The following is a 19,865-nucleotide window of genomic DNA, read 5'->3' as shown; positions in this document are numbered from 1 at the left end:
ATGATGCATAGAAAAGTCTACTAATGGCTTTCTTCGAATAGTGTAGATTACATGAGACTTTCAACTTTATACATTTCTGTATTTGAATATTTTACACTACTCACATTACTTTTAAACTTTATTTAAAATAAAAGAATTTTAAAAATTAAATTTATTGCTTATTGTTTGACTCTGGCAAGTTACTTACCACCAAGCCTATTTTGTCAAATAATATAAAATACCTATCTTCATGTTAGTGAATATTTAGATAAATATATTCATCATCCAGTACTGAAACTGACAAGGTCATTGTATCTTGTTTGAGGAACTCAGAATTCAGTAATTGTTTTTTTTTAATTATCCAAGCCTATCTCTTTAAATGAGTGTATTTGGACTATCAGGATATCATAGTATCAGTGTTCATCAGTGATTCACCAGTTCTTAACTGATACTGATCTACTAAGGCCTATTGCAGTGTTCACACTGGGTAGGTAGAAGGGGGGAAAATCACATTTTCTTTGAAATCCTTGGTTATTCTTACCTCACTACAGTCAAGTTCGATAGTGGCCTTTTTATTGCAAAGTCCAGTACATGTACCTCTTCTGTGAACTTCCAGCAGACTGCTCCCAACACACCTTGGCACTCTTTTTTCCCTTAGGTGTTGTGACATTTCTCATTTTCTTCCTGCCTTTCTGGCTATGCTCCACTGTAGATACTTTTCTTCTCCCCATCATTTAAATATTAGTATAATGGTCATCCATTGATTTTTGCCTCCCCTGAGTCATTTCTCCTTTCCTTTAGTGATAGATCCCCACTTTTCTTTGGGATGACTTTTGAGCCTTAGGTGACCCAAAATCAGGAGCCGGGTCATTCTGATGGTAGTGTTCCAAGGAAACTATATCAGAATTGGTGCAAGGACATCCCTCTTGGTTCCCTGGTTCCTGTTGTCAAGGCCCAGCTATCCCAAGTTTTACTTTGATTTTTATAGACCCCCATGTATCCACAAAATATGTTCCCTTTTCATTTGTTAGCTAACGCAGGTTTGTATTGCTTGCATCCAAATTACTGAATGATAACAGGAATTGATACCAGGGAATTAAGCTTCAGACCCTGAGGAACATGGAAGATCTGGAACTGAGACTGAAATACAAGCAGCAAAAACTTGCTCTGTGTCCCAGGGTGGGGGAAATGAGCAATTCTTATTGGCAAAGGAGCCAGTACAGGTACTTCCCCCTTGTCATTTGGAAGCATGTGCCTAGTGACAGCAAAATTGGATAACCAGGTAGCTGTTGACAATAGAACAATTTTAAATGGATAAGAAAGCTGTTCTACTGGCAGTGTCTTTTCGCTAATGTATACAGGTGTGTTGGTGATGGTTAAATATGCCAGCAGATGCATAAGTTGTACATTTCAAGGCACACCTTAGTTTAATAACTGAAGGAGACTATCACCCAGAAATCTTAGGTTTGACACTGAATGTGATACATGGAAATTATTTTTAAGTTCTCTCCTGGGGGAGAAGAATCCATTTTCTACAGTATATTGAATGGAAGCATTTATAAAATTATTCATGTTGAAGAATGCATGTTCTGGACAGCCAAAGGATGTAACATAATGGACAGCTATATTCATCTGCCCAGTGCCTTTTTCCTCCTTTGAAAGCAGCACTTCACCTTCCCTTTGGGAAACTGCCCTTCTCCCATGCTACCAGAAAATAATTTGTAAGGGGCATATGAGTTCATGTTACTGAGACTTCCTCGGTTGCCCAGATTTCCTGATTTTCTTGAATGTTAAGCTTCTCTAATTCTTGGGAACTGCCTTATTATATCCTTCCAATAAATTCCATTGGCCGTACAGGCTGTTACATATGGCTGCGAAAGATACCCCTGTATAACCATATGCAGAGGCCCTTGTAGCCAGGGTCAATTTTTGTTGCTTACAGTCAGAGAACCCCAAGTGAATCAGTGCCCCTCCTATGTCTTGGGCTTTCTTGCCCTACTCTGAAAAATTTCAATTTCCATGGCTTTGGGGTCCAACTATATGTTGATAACTTCCAGAGTCCTATTTTCAGCCCAGATGTATTTCCTGAGCTCTAGATCTGAAAGTCCACCTGGCATTTGGATGTCCCTCTGCTTGATGAACACACAGATACTTCACACTGACCCCATCATTTTCCCCCTCAAAATCTGCTCTTCTAGTGTTCTGTTCTTGATAAATGGCACCACCCTCCACCCTGTTTCTCAAACCAGAACACAGGAATTATTCTTGTCACTTCCTTCTCCCCTGTCACCCCAGACGTCCCTGTTAGTCATTAAACTCTCTTGGTGTATCATGTAAATAAATATACCTTAAAACTGTCTGCTTCTATCATCCTTGTCCAATGTATCTATTGCTAGGACTACTGTGATGCCATTCTAGTGTCACTGTCTCTGCTGTTGTCCTACTATAGTCTGTTCTTTACAGAGCAGCTGGAGTAATCTTTGATACGCAGATCGGATTGAGTCACTCCCTGCCTAAAACCTTTTAATGGTTCTCCAATTGTTTCAGAATAAAATCTCAATTTTTGTTCTGGAACTTTATCCATGTTTACAAGGCTTTTTGTTATCTTAACTCAAGCCTTTTATCTTTCACCACTTGAAACAGAAACAGCTCAACTTCATATATTGGAGTTTCTTATAATATTCCATATGAAAAAAGGATTCCATGTGGTTTCTTTTAGTTTTTATTTATTTATTTATTTATTTATTTATTTATTTATGTTTGAGAGAGACAGAGCACAGCAGGGGAGGGGCAGAGAGAGAGAGGGAGACACAGAATCCAAAGCAGGCTCCAGGTTCTGAGCTGTCAGCACAGAGCCTGACATGGGGCTCAAACCCAAGAACTGCAAGATTATGACCTGAGCCAGTCAGACACTTAACTGACCACCCAGGTGCCCCGGATTCCATGTATGTAAAGAGAAGATTCCATTAAAAGAATAAAATCAAAACCCATTGGTATTCAGAACTACCCAATTGGGGCACCTGGGTGGCTCAGTTGGTTAAGCGTCTGACTTCAGCTCAGGTCATGCTCTCAGTCTATGAGTTTGAGCCCCACTTCGAACCTGTGCTGACAGCTCAGAGTCTGGAGCCTGCTTCAGATTCTGTCTGTCTCTCTCTCTCTCTCTCTCTCTCTCTGCCCCTCCCCCACTCGTGCTGTGTCTCTCTCCTAAAAATAAACATTAAAAGATTAAAAAAAAAAAACAAAAAACTACCCAATTGATTACCTATTTCTGTGAATACTATATTTTCTTCCAAATATCTCTTTCCATGAAGTTTCTAAATTAAATATCATATGTTACTACTATATAGAACTACAGTAAATGCCTAAAACGCAACCAAATCCCTGACTCAAAAGATACACAATGCCAGAGGGACTACAAATTTAAATGCTAAAATGAAATATTGGAAGCATTTTTAGGAGACTTTGTAATCTTATGATGGGGAATCATAAGCAAAACAAAATCTAGAAGCCCTCAAGGAAATTATAGACATATTTGACTACATGAGCAACTTTGGGGAGAACAAGTCTTGGTTCTATAAAAGACACCTGACAGATGGGAAAAATTTTCCAACACAAGTGACAGAAATAGAATTAATATCCCTAGTATACAGAGAATTCCTACGTATTGATTACTACAAAACAGTCATCCCAATAGCAATGCAAGAAATCTAAAAGGTCAACAATAATTATCACTAACCATTTATTTAGAACTTGCTATGCGGTAGACATTGTTTCAATCACTTTACAAGTATTATTTACCCTTGGAGATAGGTAATGTCCTTATTTTACAGCTAAGAAAACAGGCTCAGAGGAGTAAAGTAACTTGCCCAAGTCATACAATAGGTGGTCCCACATCTTGAGCTATGACACAAACCCAAGTAATTTGACTCTTGAGTCCATGCTTCAAACCATTATTCTCTGGCATTTCAATAAGCGTATGAAAGCGGATCAAGTGCACACATGGTCAGTGAAATGTAAATCAAAACCCAGTACCATTGGTCACCTGTCAATCAGATGCAAAATTTAAAAGAACAATGATCAGTGCTGGCAATAATTAGGATAAATGACAACTTTGTACATTGTTGGTGCGAATGTGGATTGTTCCAGTCTTTTAAAATAAACTGGCCATATCAATTACAATTTTTAAATGCATCTTTTAACCTAGCAGTCCCACTTTGAAAAACTGTCTCAAAGAACTAAAAGCACTGAGATACAAGGACATCAGTAGGAGACATTAGCTGCAACACAGCCTGTGGTAACAGAAAAATGGAAACAATTTGAGAGTCCATCAAAGGGGAATGGTTGAATCATTTATAGAACAGCTACACTCTGGAGTATGATGGTGCTGTATAAAAGAATAAGTGAGATTTCTAGCTCTTGTGGCACGTCCATGATATGTTTAAGTGAAAAGACAAAGTTACAGAATAATGCATATCGTGAGCCCCTTTTTGTGAAAACAAAGCCTACAAATGTCTCAGTGAATAAATGATCATGAAAGAAAGGTGGACACACAGCAGACTATTAGGTGTAAACTGAAGAGTTTGAAGAAATTTAGTACTTTCTTCATATTGGCATTGTTTCACTAGTGGGAAATATATGCCTTTTTAAAATAAAAAACGAACTCCTTTCTAAGAAATAATACATATATATATTTTTTTTAATTTTTAACGTTTATTTATTTTAGAGAGAGAGAGACAGAACGTGAGTGGGGGAGGGGAAGAGAAAGAAAGAGACACAGAATCCGAAACAGGCTCCAAGCTGTAAGCACAGAGCCTAAGGTGGGGCTTAAACCCGGGAACGGCGAGATGATGACCTAGGCTGAAGTCAGATGCTTAATCACCTGAGCCACCCAGGCACCCCAATTTAATATATTTTTTAAAGAAGCAATTAAATTGCAACTGGACATTTTGTAATTAAAATATGCTAATCGAAGAATGATCATCAAAGGGCAACAAAGAATATGGTTAGTTACATTTTACATATTTAGGGTTGCTTTTTGAACATGCTTGGTTTCCAAGTGACAGGTCCTTAGCCTTTGGATAGGCCACTCTGCAACAAAGAGCTGTTCATTAAGGTGCCATGTTCTGACAAAGATTGGTTGTCTCCTTGTGTCTGTTCTGCCCAGGATAAACACATTTCCCAGCCTCCTTTGCATGTAGGTATATGACTATACCTAGTCATATACCTAGTCATGCCCTAGGTGGATGACTGGTCAGGTCAAGAACTAGGCATGTGTCTCCCATCATAATCAGTTGCTTTATTAGCCAGGTGCCCATTCTTTATGCTCCCGGAGTTCCCACTGCTGTGGACATCTATTGCTTTTGTATTCTCATTATCCATCGCCACTTCTTTTGAATTTCCCTCCAGGACTTTTTGTATGCTAACTACCCCTGGCTCCAGGGTGAGCACATAACCAAGACTTACTGACCAGAGCCCTGCAGCCCCTTGATCAGGGTATTTACGTAAGGGATGAACACATGATCTAAGCCAAACCAATCGTATAGAAACTAGAAGTTAATTCTGAGAGGTGAGAGGATGGGGGTGGGGGTGTTTAAACAATGGAGAAAGGCACTTCTTTTTGTTTTGGATCCACCAAATTTAGAACTGTAAGGCTATCAGTCTGGTACTGCTGGTAACCATCTTGCTACCTTAAGGAGACTGCCTGAGAATGGAACATGCACAGGGGCCTAAGAAAGAGCATCCTCAAAGATATTGTTGTCCCCCCGGGGTCCAGCCATTCCTGAAGCTAAACTAACCCTGGCTTTTTTTTTTTGCAAGCCAGTAAATCCAACTTTCACCTATTTCATTTGAGTTGTCTTCTCTTTTCATGAAATGGACAAAGTCCTAACTAAGCCATCCCATTTCAATTTATTACCAGCACTTGACATGTAATGTTTAGAAAATATTATGAGATCAGTCCATAAGAGGCAGAAACTTAGAACCTGTTAACTCCAGTAGATTGAGCCACAGAAGTTTCTGCGTTGGCAGAACTGAAGACACTGGCAAGCTGCTTAACCTCTCTGAGCCAATTTCTTTATTCATAAAAGGAAGAATAGCAACAGTCCCAATCTCAAAGAATGTGAGGATTGGGACACACAGTACTGAGCACAGTGCCTGGCACCCAATAAGCCCTTAGTAAATGGCAGTTGTTGTTAGTAGTAACATTAAGGCAACAATAGCCTGGAAGCCTCTCAGCTCAGCCAGCCAGCCATTCCCCTGCCATCTTTTTAATCTCAACTTGCCAGTGTTAATGGCATACATGCCATCATATTCAATCTCTTTTATAAGAAAAATCAATTCCCTATTTGCCCTATCACTCTTGGGAGTGCTGATGGCAGCAAAACATGTCACATTCCATTTCTCTTGTGGGCTGCGGTCCTTGGATGCCACCCATGCCAGCTGGCCTGTTAGCAAATGTGGCAGAAAGCCTGGATTAAGGAGGCTCAATTCTCATTGATAGAAACATGTTCTTCCTCATCTGTCAGAGCAGGTGGCCAATCTGGGCATGCTCCAGACAGATGAGTGGCTCACCACTTCACTGTCACATTGAGACTCAGCACTCCCAACTGCTCCTCGTTTAAAACAACAACAACAAGCAGGTTTAAGTCACAGTTAAGAATCCTGATCATTTACACCAACAAGAATAAAAGGTATTTTTCTGTTTTCTGTTCAGGTATAATTCTGACTATCCCAGAAGACCTATGGCTTTATCCCAGGTTGCCATCCTGGACTGCCAGGGCTTCGAATCTTAAGGAAAGTAGCTGAAATCAGACCTAGTCATTAGGTCAGGGAAAATTGGCCAAAGCCAAATTTCATCAAGTGGCAAGCACTGAGGGGCCTCGGGAAGCCCCAGGCTCGTTATTGTCATTCTCCTGGGGCAAAAGCAACAGAACAGAAACATCCAGCTACGTTTGCCTGACTCAATGCCTGGCTTCTTTGGACAAGAACTCTGATTTCTCAAGTTCAGAAGATGTCTGGGACTGTCTGGATTTGGGGAGAAAATAGTTTTCCCAAAGAAGGTATTCAACTTCAGATGCTGTTTTAGATGGTCCAGGATTCTGGAGATATACACAGATCAGGGCTTCAAAGACTGCGGAGTTGGTGGGAGGGAGGGAGAGGATGATAGGAGGACCATCAAGCCCACTTCACTCTTACCACAAAGATTTCCTGACATGGTCAAAAGATAATGACTACAGTCCTCAAGATGGTGTTAACTTCTGTCCCATCTTCAGAACACATTACCTGTAGCGTACTATGAATTAACATATTTAAATCCTTTGGTTGCATTGTGACCAGCACAATTATGCTGAAGTATATTGTTGTGTGTATGTTACAAAATTCATTTTACAATGTGATCAGTTATACCACAAATTTTGAAAAGTTTATGACAAAACAAGCATGAAATTAGAGTCCAAGTCCACCCACACATATCTGCCACCATCACCACTGAGCTGAGACAGCCCAGAAAGCCATCCCAAAGGCAGGGCTCAGCTGGGGTCTCCATGAAAGGCAGCCTGTGGCAGGAGACCATCAAACCTCCTGTGGTCCCTACAGAGGATCTAAGTAATTACATGGCTTCTTCCTATCACTCCCTGCCCCAAAGCAAAACCCCTAGCCACTCTGAGATATTTCATTTTCTCTAATGATGGGAAATCTTTCAGTAATCAAAAGTAAATGTGGAAAATTTCAAGAAACCTCAAGTCTATAAAAGCAGGCATCCTTGGCCTTGGCTGACAAGCAAGTTGATACCAAGTTTTTTTTAGCGCTTCGCCAAATGGATTGCTGTTTCCTCGGGCCTTGGGCACCCAAAAAGGGAACGAGGGCTCAGGCTATATTTATGGCTCTTTGCCTAGATATCTCTCCCAGTCCCCTCTTTTAAGCAAAGAGCCCCACTCTAATCATATTTTGTCCTCCAGAGCCAGACCTTGCCTATTTGGACCTGTTTTATGATAAGTAGGTACTTTTGGCTTTACTTTCTGTGCTTGTCCTTGGGCCTAAGAGGGAGAAACAGAACCTGCTTGTTCCCCCTCCCTTGCTTCTCTCATTCTGGTCTTTCTTCCACTTAGAAAATTTGAGTCAAGCTTCCATGTTCCTCATATATGGGCCTTTCAAGAAACCAACTTCCTTTTATACATCTCTGTGTACCAAGTTGATATGGAGAAGATCCTCACATACTCTCCCCAACTCTGGTTCTCCCCCTTTTCCTAATCCTATTGTGTCCACCTTCTATCCCTACCTTGTGAAATTTTTTATGGAGGAAGGTGCTCAAGATATATAGAGACATAAGAAAAATGGCTGTAAGAAATTTGAAAACTATATGCAGGTTACTACTATGAACTTGAGTCAAAATGTGGTGTTACAGGTCCAGTTACATAATTTGTGGACCCCAGTGCAAAATGAAAAGACAATGGCCCTTGTTCAAAAATTATTAAGAATTTCAAGATGGCTCAGGGTGCCTAGGTAGCTCAGTTGGGTAAAGCATCTGACTCTTGATTTCAGCTCAGGTCATGATCTCACAGTTTGTGAGTTTGAGCCCCATGTTGGGCTCTACACTGACAGCACAGAGCCTGCTTGGGATTCTCTCCCTCTCTCTCTGTCCCTCCCCCCACAAAAATAAATAAATAAATAAACATTTTTTTTTTTAAAGAATTTCAAGATGGCAGCAGCAGAGCATTAAGCCAATGTGAGGCCCTTCTGAGCACAGGACTCTTCTAAGTATGGGGTCCTAAATATGCATGCAGGCCCCATGCCCAGGAATCTGGTTCTGGTGGTATATCTCTCTCAAATACCCTTTGGTTAACAGCCTGAAACACATCCATGCCACTCAGTCTGCCAATTCTGGCCAGCATTTGGTATATCAATATTATAATATGTACTAGTAATTATCATTTATTAGTGCTAAGAATGGAACTAAGCCCTCTGCCTGTTAACTCAGTTAATACTCAGAATATTCTAGTAATTACAGAGGAGGAAAACCTGAGTCCCTCATCTTGTAGGTGGTCTTCTACTCAGATTTCTAACCAAAACCCCATCCTCTAAATGACAGATCTCTTTCAGCCTGGAAATCAGTGGGACCCATGGTGGTGGATAAATAACAGAGGTAAGAGTTTTATAGGCATTCAAACCAGGAGATTTTCACATAATAGAATAACTTTCATTTAAGAAAAAACCTTTAGTTCGTGCCAGGTGCTGTGCTCTGCAGTTTACACCATCATCTAATTTGACACCTTTCTGGTGTGAGTTTTATTCCCTAGCCCTAGTGCAAAAAGTTCCTTAAGTCTTTATCTCTCTATAGGTCGTTTAATACTGCCCTGAGTCAGCTTGCCCACATACAGCCCCACCCCAGCCATGGGCTCTTTGTAATGTCAGAAAACAGGCCCCACATGGAGGCTTCTCTGCCTTCTCATGACATTATGGCTGAGGACTTCTTTTCCTTCTGGTATCCAGGGACACTGGCCCTTACCTCAGTTCCTCAGACATACACCTGGACCTTCCCCTTCTTCACTGCCAGTGGTTTATTTCAGTTCCCCCCAAAAAGAAGCAATGCAAGGACAAGCAAGACCCAGGTCACTTCCATGTTTGAACATGTTCCAAATCCTGTCCCCCTTCTGATTTCAAATTTTCCATGGCCTTGAAACATTAAACACTAAGGGGATGGGGGTATAGGCAGAAATTCCAGCCTCCTTTTGCTAGGGCTCAGCTGCAGAAAGGAACTACTGACATTAGAGGGTATTTTTTTTTGTTGTTGTTGTTGTTGTTTTTTCAGTAACTTGCCACATTATATCAGATTAAGAAATTTTGGCTGAAAGGAGAAGTCACTGATCTCAGGTCCTATAGATAAGAAATGGCAGGGCTGGGGATTTGAAGCTGTTGACTCTAACCTTCAACTGTGGACTCCCTACCCCAGCATTAGAGTCACCATGAGAAAGCTCATTAAAACTTCCCAGGCCACACACTGGCCTACAGAATGAGAAACTGAGAACAGTCTGCATTTTTTAACATCCTGTGTGTTACCTAGAAGCTTTGGGAATTTTGACTTAAAATTCCAGCCAACTTCACAATATTAACTGTGGCAGACAAACTCTAAGGTGCCCCCACTATGATCAGTGCCTTCTGGCGTTCACACCTGTCTTAGCTCAGGATGCCATAAGAAAATACCATAGACTGGATGGTCTACTCAACAAAAACTTATTCTCTCACAGTTGAGAGGAAGTCTGAGATCAGGATGACCTGCCAATTTGGTTTGTAGTGAGGGCTCTCCTCCTGGCTTGCAGATGACTACCTTTTTGCAACAGCCTCACATGGCCTTTCCTCAATGTCTGTGTGAGAGGACAGAGTGAGATCTTTGGTGCCTCCTCTTATTTCTTCTGTAGAGGTCCCATCTCCAAATACAGCCATGCCGGGGGTTAAGGCTTCCACACGATTCTGTTCATAACACACAACATTCAGTTCATAACAACACCTTTGAGCAATCCATTCGGCTTCAGTTGGACTTCCCCCTGAAGCGGGACTTGTGATTTGCTTCTAACCAATAGCATCTGGCAAAAGTGATGGGATGTCCCTCTGTGATTTCATTGCATTATATAAAACCCATCTTGCTAGCAAAATTGCTCTACCGGCTCTTCTTGCTGATTTGTTGAAGTAAGTGGCCATGTTGGAAAAGCCCACATGGCAAAAATTACAGACAGCCTCTAGGAGCAAAGGGTGGCCTCCAGACAAAGGAAGAAGCTGGGGCCCTCGATCTTACAGCCTTGAATTCTGTTAACAACCTTAGTGACCTTGTGAACAGGTTTTTCCCCATTCATGCCTCTTGATGAGAATGAAGTGTGGCCAACACTTTGGCTGGTGCCTTGTGAGTCCTTGAGAAGAGGAGTCAGCCAAGCTATGCCAGGATTCTCAACCCATAGAAACCGTGAGGTAATAAATGTGTGCTGCTCTAAGTCCCTAACTCATTTGTTACACAGCAATGGAAAGAAAGCTAATACATTAGAAAACATCACAGTCTCCACTAACAGGGCTCCCTCTTTTTTTTCACTTCTACCTAGAAGAGCTTGTGTACCTACTGAGCATGACAAAGAACACATGCCAAATTGTCTATTAAAAAATTTTTTTTAATTTCTTGATTATGCAAAGTAATAGATATTCATTGTAGTACATCTGGAGGCACACCAAAAAGAAAATAAAAATTACCAGGAATAATTTCCTCCCACTCCCTCAGATAACCACAGATAACATATTGGCAAACAGCCTCCCCCAACTTGGTTCTATGCAGAGAGACCAGATAAAGTTACGAACAGAGAACACTCTGTACGGACTGTTTTGTAGCTTGTCCTTTCCACAGTGTCAGCCCACATTTTCTAAAGAATTTGAAGCATTGGAGGGGTGAACTTGTTCTTGGTATTTTGGGAGATTGCCAGACCCCACTTTTAATGACCTCAGGTTTTTCCCAGGCTGGGCTTTGGCAAAGGGGACTCATAAAGAGAAAAGTGAGGCCAGAGAATGGGTGACATGCCCAAAGCCAGATAGCCTGTTGTCATCCAGAAATTTCTCCCCCCTTCAAATGCCTCATAACATTGTAGTTGAGCTGTTATATCCCCAAATCTGTTACTCTAGAAAATCTTGGGAGAGTTCGGTTCGTGTAATCCACAACCTAACCTCTACCAAGAGGGGTGCTCAGAGGGGCTTGGAATAGAGACAGCCAGCACCCCTCTCCTGAGACCTGGCCAGCCCACCATTCATGAGGTCTGATTATCCCCTGGTCCCCAGAGCAGCTAAAACGACCCCTGGTGCACCATTTCAGAACTTTTAGGGTTTGATCTTTTGAATGTGAGAGGGAAGGTAGTAAGGAAGGAGATGAGAAAAGGAAGGCAAGAATCATTTATCCAGTAAATTTATCACACTTCTGGAAGTCCAGGCCTTAAGCTAGGTACTGAAGCCATGGAGATAAGTACCACAAGGTCCCAACCCTAAACAATACTCCTATATTTGAATGTGATACAACAAACAGGTGTTATTCCTGCAATTAAAAAAAAAAAAGTTTAGCAAATATATTTTTTTAAGATTTATTTATTTATGGGAGAGTGCAAACCGGGGAGGGGCAGAGAGAGGGAGACAGGAGATTCAAAGCAGATTCCATGCTGACAAGCTGACAGCAACCAGACTGATGTGGGGCTCAAACCCACACACTACAAGATCGTGACGTGAAGTCGGACCCTCAATTGACTGAGCCACCCAGGTGCCCCAGTAAAGATATTTTTAAGAATGCCTGAGTTAGTTTAGGGGCGCCTGGGTGGCTCAGTCGGTAAGCATCCAACTTCAGCTCAGGTCATGATCTCATGGTTCATGGGTTCGAACCCCATGTCAGGCTCTGTGCTGACAGTTCAGAGCCTGGGGCCTGCTTCAGATTTTGTGTCTCCCTCGCTCTCTGCTCCTCCCCCATTCATACTCTGTCTCTCTCTCAAAAATAAATAAACATTAAAAAAATTTTTTTAAATAATAAAAAGAAATAAATTTTAAAAAAGAATGCCTGAGTTAGTTTAACATTTATAATTGTGTGATTATTCCAGTTGTTTATTATTATGTAACAAACCACCCCAAAACTTCATAGTATAAAATAACAACCATTTAATATACTCATGATTCTATAGGGTCAGAATTGCACAGAATATAGGATGGATGATTCATCTCTGTGCTTAGATATCTGGGACACCAACTGGAGTGCCTAATATGGCTATAGATGGCTGAAACAGCTCACCTAGGGCCACCTGTCTGGGGCCTCAGTTGTTCTCTGTGATGTATCTTCTAGGTCAGGAATGACCAAGATGGCTCCCTCATGTCGATGCATGGCACCTGAGCTGAGAACAGTTGGCTAGCTGGAGGCAGGTTGGGTTACTTTCTGTGACGCTGCCTTTCCACATGACTAGCTTGGGCTTCGCCTCAGCATGGCAGTCTCAGGATAGTCAGACTTCTATGTGGTTACGTGGCTTCCCCCAGAGCAAGAATTCCAAGAAAGAGGAGATCCTGTAATCAAAACAGAAGCCACAGTGCCAAAGTCACATACCATTACTTCTATTTTATTTTCTGTTCATTAGAAACAAATCACCAAGTCTAGCCCACACTTAAGGGAAAGAGAACTAAGTTCTATCTCTTGAAGAGAGGAGTATTAAAGAATTTGTTATTGTTGTTGTTATTTTTTAAGTAGGCTCCACGCCCAGTGCAGAGACCAATGCAAGGTTTGAACTCTTAACCCCGAGATCAAGACCTGAGCTGAGATCAAGAGTCACTGACTCTTGGGGCGCCTGGGTGGCTTGGTCGGTTAAGCGTCCGACTTCGGCTCCGGTCATGATCTCACGGTCCGTGATTTCAAGCCCCACGTCGGGCTCTGTGCTGACAGCTCAGAGCCTGGAGCCTGTTTCAGATTCTGTGTCTCCCTCTCTCTCTGCTCCTCCCCTGTTCATGCTCTGTCTCTCTCTGTCTCAAAAATAAATAAACGTTTAAAAAAAAATTTTTTTTTAATAAAAAAAAAAAAAAAAAAGGAGTCACTGACTCTTGATCACTTAACCAACTCAGTCACTTCACCAACTGAGCCACCCATGTGCCCCAGGAGTATTAAATAATTTATGGACGTATTTCTTCAAAAGCACCACATCAGCCATATATTTCACTACATCCTGGGCATTAGACAGGCACCCCCTCCAATCCTCTGCTCTCTTGGAACCAGTTCAAATCTCCAGCCTTGTGTCATAATGAGCAGTGTGGCTGATATCCTTTTCCCCCTGGTCTCTCCCAAACACTCCTGCCCTTCTCTTCTATCCACAAGAACTTAACAGTATATATTTTCCCATCCTTTAAACAGTCCCCTCTTAAATGAATTCTGACACCAATTGTTAAAATAATAAAAATTCTGTTTCTTACATGAAACTTTGTATGGAAGAAATTATTCTGAAAGGAAAGTTCCTCTCCAGCCATACTGTTAAGCAAATGTGAGGACAAAAGATATCTGAAGACAGGCAGGGACTCTGAAACTTTCTCTTATACACTCCCTCTGAAGAAAAACACTTGAGAAAGTACTCCAAAACTGATAAAGGAGTCCAGGGAAAAGACTAGCAGGAAAAAAAAAAAAAAAAAAAAACAACAGGTGCCTTCGTAGCTCAGTCTTTAAGCATCTGACTTTTGCCGTTATGTTCTCACAGTCCGTGAGTTCAAGTCCCGCATTGGGTGAGCTCCAGCCCTGCTTCAGGTAAGCACCAGCTCCGATTCAAGTAAGCCCCCCTTCTCTCTCTCTCCTCACTCTCTCTGCCCCTCACTCACTTCTGCCCTCTCTCTCTCTCAAAAAGAAAGAAAGAAAGAAAGAAAGAAAGAGAAAGAAAGAAAGAAGAAAGAAAGAAAGAAAGAAAGAAAGAAAGAAACAAGAACAGTGGAACTAAAGCAAGAAAATGTTTGAAAAAAATCCAACCTAACAGCTATTCACCAGACTTACAATACAATCTGTCAAAACCAGAATTGGATATTAGCTGTCTTTGGGACAAAAACTGTAGGAAAGAAATAGATGTCATTGTGCAAATTAAGTAAAAATCTGAAAATCCTTAAAACTGAAGATAAGAGCTTCTGGGTGGCTCAGTTAAGCGTCCTACTTCGGCACCGGTCATGCTCTTGTAGCTGGTAGGTTCAAGCCCTGCATCTGGTTCTGTGCTGACAGCTTAGAGCCTGGAGCCTTTTCAGTCTGTGCCTCCATCTCTCTGCCCTTCCCCTACTCACACTCTCTCTCTCTCCCTCTCTCTCTCTCAAAAATAAACATTAAAAAAAAATTTTTTTTTAAGTGAAGTGAAGATACAAGACTCTCTGCCAAAAAAGGAGGATGTAGTTAAGAAAATCGGTGGAAGGAGCACCTGGGAGTTCCAGTTCAAGCCCCGCATTGGGCTCTGTGCTGACAGCTCAGATCCTAGAACCTGCTTCGGATTCTGTGTCTCCCTCTTTTTCTCTGTCCCTCCCCTGCTCACACTCTCTCTCTGTCTCTCTCTCTCTCTCAAAAATAAATAAACATTAAAAAAAGTTGGTGGAGGGAGGTGGGGTGAGGAGTGAGATACAAGCTACACTGGAAAATCATGGTCAGGCTAAAATGCACATGATTTTGGACAAATGATTGTGATTTAAACAGTGAGAAACAAAAATCACCAAATAGTCTAAAACAAAGCTGACTTCATTGCCTTCCTGGCACAGGAGAGCCATGCCACTCAAATGCAAGTTCCACAGGTCTCTCTGAGTGAAAACTGAAGTAAATAAAAGGGCAGGAAAAAAGAATGCATCAAATAAGGCGAGATTCTGATTTATGGTCTAGCTGGTTCACAAAGCAGATTGTCAAACCATGTTTGCACATGGTCACCCTTAAATTCGGTATCACGGATAGAAGGAATCTGATTTCAAATAAGTCCAAAACGTTACAAGATTCCCCTGGGTCTCAGGTCATTCAGCAAGGTGCTTGAATGTACATGTTTGAAGCATAGCAAAGTGCTGTTTGTTTGTTTGTTTTTTAACAAGTATGAAACTGCCCATCCCTTATTGGACAAAAAAAAAAAATGGATAGAGAAGTAAGATTAATATTCTGAATTCACGATTGACTTTGTTGAGTTTAAACTAGCAGGAATAAGTATTTTCACAGGATGTCTTTTTTTTTTTTTTAATCTCTACAAGCAATCTGTCACTTTTATTGGACCTTTTCTTGGATCAGCCTTTCTCAATTGCTTTCTTCTAATGGGTTCAGGTTTAAATCCTTATCCTGTTCAATAAATCTTTTTTAAAGTGTATGTGTGTGTTTACTGTCTACTTAGCCATGACAGTTGTCTTCTGATTTTCATTTGGCAGGTGACAAGGTTTTATTACATGGAAATTTAAAGTTATAGCTATTAAGTAAACAAAGTTTAATCAAAAACACAAGGTTCCCTAGGAATGCAAGCTGGTGCAGCCACTCTAGAAAACAGTATGGAGGTTCCTCAAAAAACTAAAAATAGAACTACCCTATGACCCAGCAATTGCACTACTAGGCATTTATCCAAGGGATACAGGTGTGCTGTTTCGAAGGGACACATGCACCCCCATGTTTATAGCAGCACTATCAGCAATAGCCAAAGTATGGAAAGAGCCCAAATGTCCATCGATGGATGAATGGATAAAGAAGATGTGGTATATATATACAATGGAGTATTACTCGGCAATCAAAAAGAATGAAATACTGCCATTTGCAACTACGTGGATGGAACTAGAGGGTATGATGCTAAGCGAAATTAGTCAGAGAAAGACAAAAATCATATGACTTCACTCATTTGAGGACTTTAAGAGAAAAAACAGATGAACATAAGGGAAGGGAAACAAAAATAATATAAAAGCAGGGAGGGGGACAAAACAGAAGAGACTCATAAATATGGAGAACAAACTGAGGGTTACTGGAGGGGTTGTGGGGGGGGGGATGGGATAAATTGGTAAAGGGCATTAAGGAATCTACTCCTGAAATCATTGTTACACTGTATGCTAACTAACTTGGATGTAAATTTAAAAAATTAAAAAATTAAATTAAAAAATTAAAATAATAACAAAAAAATAAAAGTGAAAAAAAAAAAAACCCACACCGTTCCCATCCTTACTATTTCACAATCTCTTTTTAGCTATAGAAGGGAGGCACCAGGGTGGCTCAGTCAATTAAGTGTCTAATTCTCGATCTCAGTCAGTTCAGGTCTTGATCTCATAGTTGTGAGTTCAAGCCCCACACTGGGCTCTGCACTGGCCATGAAGTCTACTGAAAGAAAGAAAGAAAGAAAGAAAGGAGAATTTGAGGGAGGCAAAGGGAGACTCTGGTTTCACTTCTGTTCTTTTTCTTCTATTAAATTCTAGTAAGATAAATTAAATGTTTTATTTTAATTTTTTTTTTTTTTTTAACGTTTATTCATTCTTGAGACAGAGAGAGACGCAGCATGAACGGGGGAGGGGCAGAGAGAGAGGGAAACACAGAATCGGAAGCAGGGTCCCAGCTCTGAGCCATCAGCCCAGAGCCCGATGCGGGGCTCGAACTCGCGGACCGCGAGATCGTGACCTGAGCCGAAGTCTGACGCCCAACCGACTGAGCCACCCAGGCGCCCCTAAATGTTTTATTTTAAAAAGCTGAGACTCCATATGTCATGGTGATGAAATTAATGATGATTTTTTATTTTCATCTGTATGTGTTTGTATTTCTGTAATTTTCTTTAAACATTTAACCACAGATGATCCTGACTGGCTAAGTCAGTAGAACATGTGACTCTTGATCTAGGGGTTCTAAGTTTGAGCACCACTTTGGGCATAGAGCCTACTAAAACAAAACAACAACAACAACAAAATTCACTCCACCCTAAAAATAAGTTATGTTTTAAAAGAATAATTACAGGGGCACCTGGGTGGCTCAGTCAGTTAAGCAGCTGACTCTTGATTTCAGCTCAGGTCATGATCTCACGGTTTGTGAGTTTGAGCCCGACATCGGGTTCTGCTCTTACAGCGCAGAGCCTGCTTGGGATTCTCTCTCCCCTCTCTCTCTCTCTCTGCCCCTCCCCTGCTCTCTCTCTGTCTCTCAAAAATAAAGAAATGTTTAAAAAGTTAATAATTATAAAAGAAAAATAAATAAAAATTTAATCACAAATATGCATTATTTTTGAATCATAAAATGTTATTTTATAAAAAAATTCAAATACATATTTTAATGGATGCTCATGACAACTTTAACCTTAAAAATAAAACTGCCAGTTATTTCACCAGCAAAAATTGGCTTATTCAGGAAGGCAGGGAATTGCAATCGGGGACAAACAAGCTATGGCAAAACCATAAAGGCAAGTCCACAGAACAAAGAAGAGGAATGCTTTGTTATTGAGAAAAGGGGGAGATTGGAGGGACTCTTATAAACAAAAAGCCCATTGGGGTGCCTGGGTGGCTCATCTGGTTAAACTAGTGACTTGGGCTCAGGTCACGATCTCACAGTTCGTCAGTTCAAGCCCCGCGTCAGGCTCTGGGCTGACAGCTCAGAGCCTGGAGCCTGCTTTGGATTCTGTGTCTCTGTCTCTCTCTGACCCTCCCCTGCTTGTCTGTCTCAAAAATAAATAAACATTTTTAATAAATAAATAAACAAACAGTCCATTGGCGTAAACTGGGAGTTTGAAGTATAGTGGCTTTTCATTGGCTGAGCTGTGACAGTCTCTCCTTGACTAAGCTGTTGCCAGGGGAGGAAGAAAGCCTTCCTCCTGCTGGGATAGTAAAGAAGTATCCACATGCAAGGTGTGTCTCTTCCTGTAGGGTCTGCAATTGAGAAGTGATAGGGCTTGAGAGTGCTCCCTGTCAGCTTCCTGACTTCATTCTTTTTTTTTTTTTTTTTTTTTTTAACATTCATTTTATTTTTGAGAGACAGAGAGAAAAGAGCATGAGCCAGGTAGGGGCAGAGAGAGACAGAGACACAGAATCCAAAGCAGGCTCCAGGCTCTGAGCTGTCAGCACAGAGTCCGATGCGGGGCTGAACTCACAAACTGTGGGGTCATGACCTGAGCCAAAGTCAGATGCTTAATCGACTGAGCCACCCAAGCACCTCCCTGACTTCATTCTACATGAGGTTTCCTTTTATTAATTTCCACACAGCATCGTTCATAATAACAAAAAGTGGCAAGCAATGGAAAGCTCTGTCAACAAGGGAAGAGAGTGGTTAAAGTATTGTATCCTCATAAGTGATGATATAGCTATTAAAAATATTGAGGTAGTTTTACATGAAGGGACTTGGAAAAATATTAAAGAAAGCAAATCGCAGAAAAAATATAGTTTCATGTCTGTGTGGCATAGAGAGCAAGATGGAGTCACTCATGTCAAGCAGTAACTCATGTTAAGCAGTGACATAAGCAGCCAAGCGTGTTGCAAGTAAGACCAGATATCACTGAAACCAGCATAGTCTGGTGGCACTCAGACAACCAGCAAAGCCAAGAAAGCCTGGAAAAAGCAAGAGCTGATAATCACTAGAACCAGAAATCGTCTATAAAGACCCAGGGCTGATTAAACTCCTTTAAGAAGGGAGGACTTTTGGGGCACAGGCCAAGTCATGATCTCAGGTCATGATCTCATGGTTTGTGGATGCAAGCCCCGTGTTGGGCTCTGTGCTGACACCTCAGAGCCTGGAGGCTGCTTCAAATTCTGTGTCTCCCTCTCTCTCTGTCTCTCCCCTGCTCACACTCTGTCTCTCTCTCAAAAATAAACAAACATTAAAAAAAAAAAAAAAGAAGGAGGGAGGACTTTTGTAGCCAACTGTCAGATTCTCTAGATGCTGAACCTTCCATGTCTGACTGCATTTGAAAGGCAACTTCCGTCAAACCTTCCTCTTGGGGTGCCTGGGTGGCTCAGTCCATTAAGCAGCAAACTCTTGGTTTTGGCTCAGGTCATGATCTTGCAGTTTGTGAGTTTGAGCCCTGCATCGGGCTCTGCACAGAGCTTGCTTCAGATTCTCTCTCTCTCTCTCTCTCTCTCTCTCTCTGCCCCTCCCGTGCTCATGCTCTCTCTCTCAAAATACAGTAAAAATAAAATAAAATAAAAAGCTTCCTCTCAATTGATCTCTGAACATAATAGAGATCCTCCACTGCTTCAACATAAACAATAACACCCTAGAACAGACCTGGACCAGACTGAGTCCTCATTTCAACTGCAGGCTCACTGACCGATTTGGTATTCAGTTCATTAACTTCTTACCCCTTATTGTATCTTGTTGTGCTGGCTTGTATTGTGCCTTGCTTTGTGTGACATGTGTGAAGCCAAGGTAAATGCCTACTGAAATGTCATTGAGTTTGGAATCCTGGTTA

The sequence above is a fragment of the Leopardus geoffroyi genome, chromosome D3 (assembly GCF_018350155.1).
Source record: "Leopardus geoffroyi isolate Oge1 chromosome D3, O.geoffroyi_Oge1_pat1.0, whole genome shotgun sequence".
NCBI lineage: Eukaryota > Metazoa > Chordata > Mammalia > Carnivora > Felidae > Leopardus > Leopardus geoffroyi.
This window is presented reverse-complemented; position numbering follows the sequence as displayed.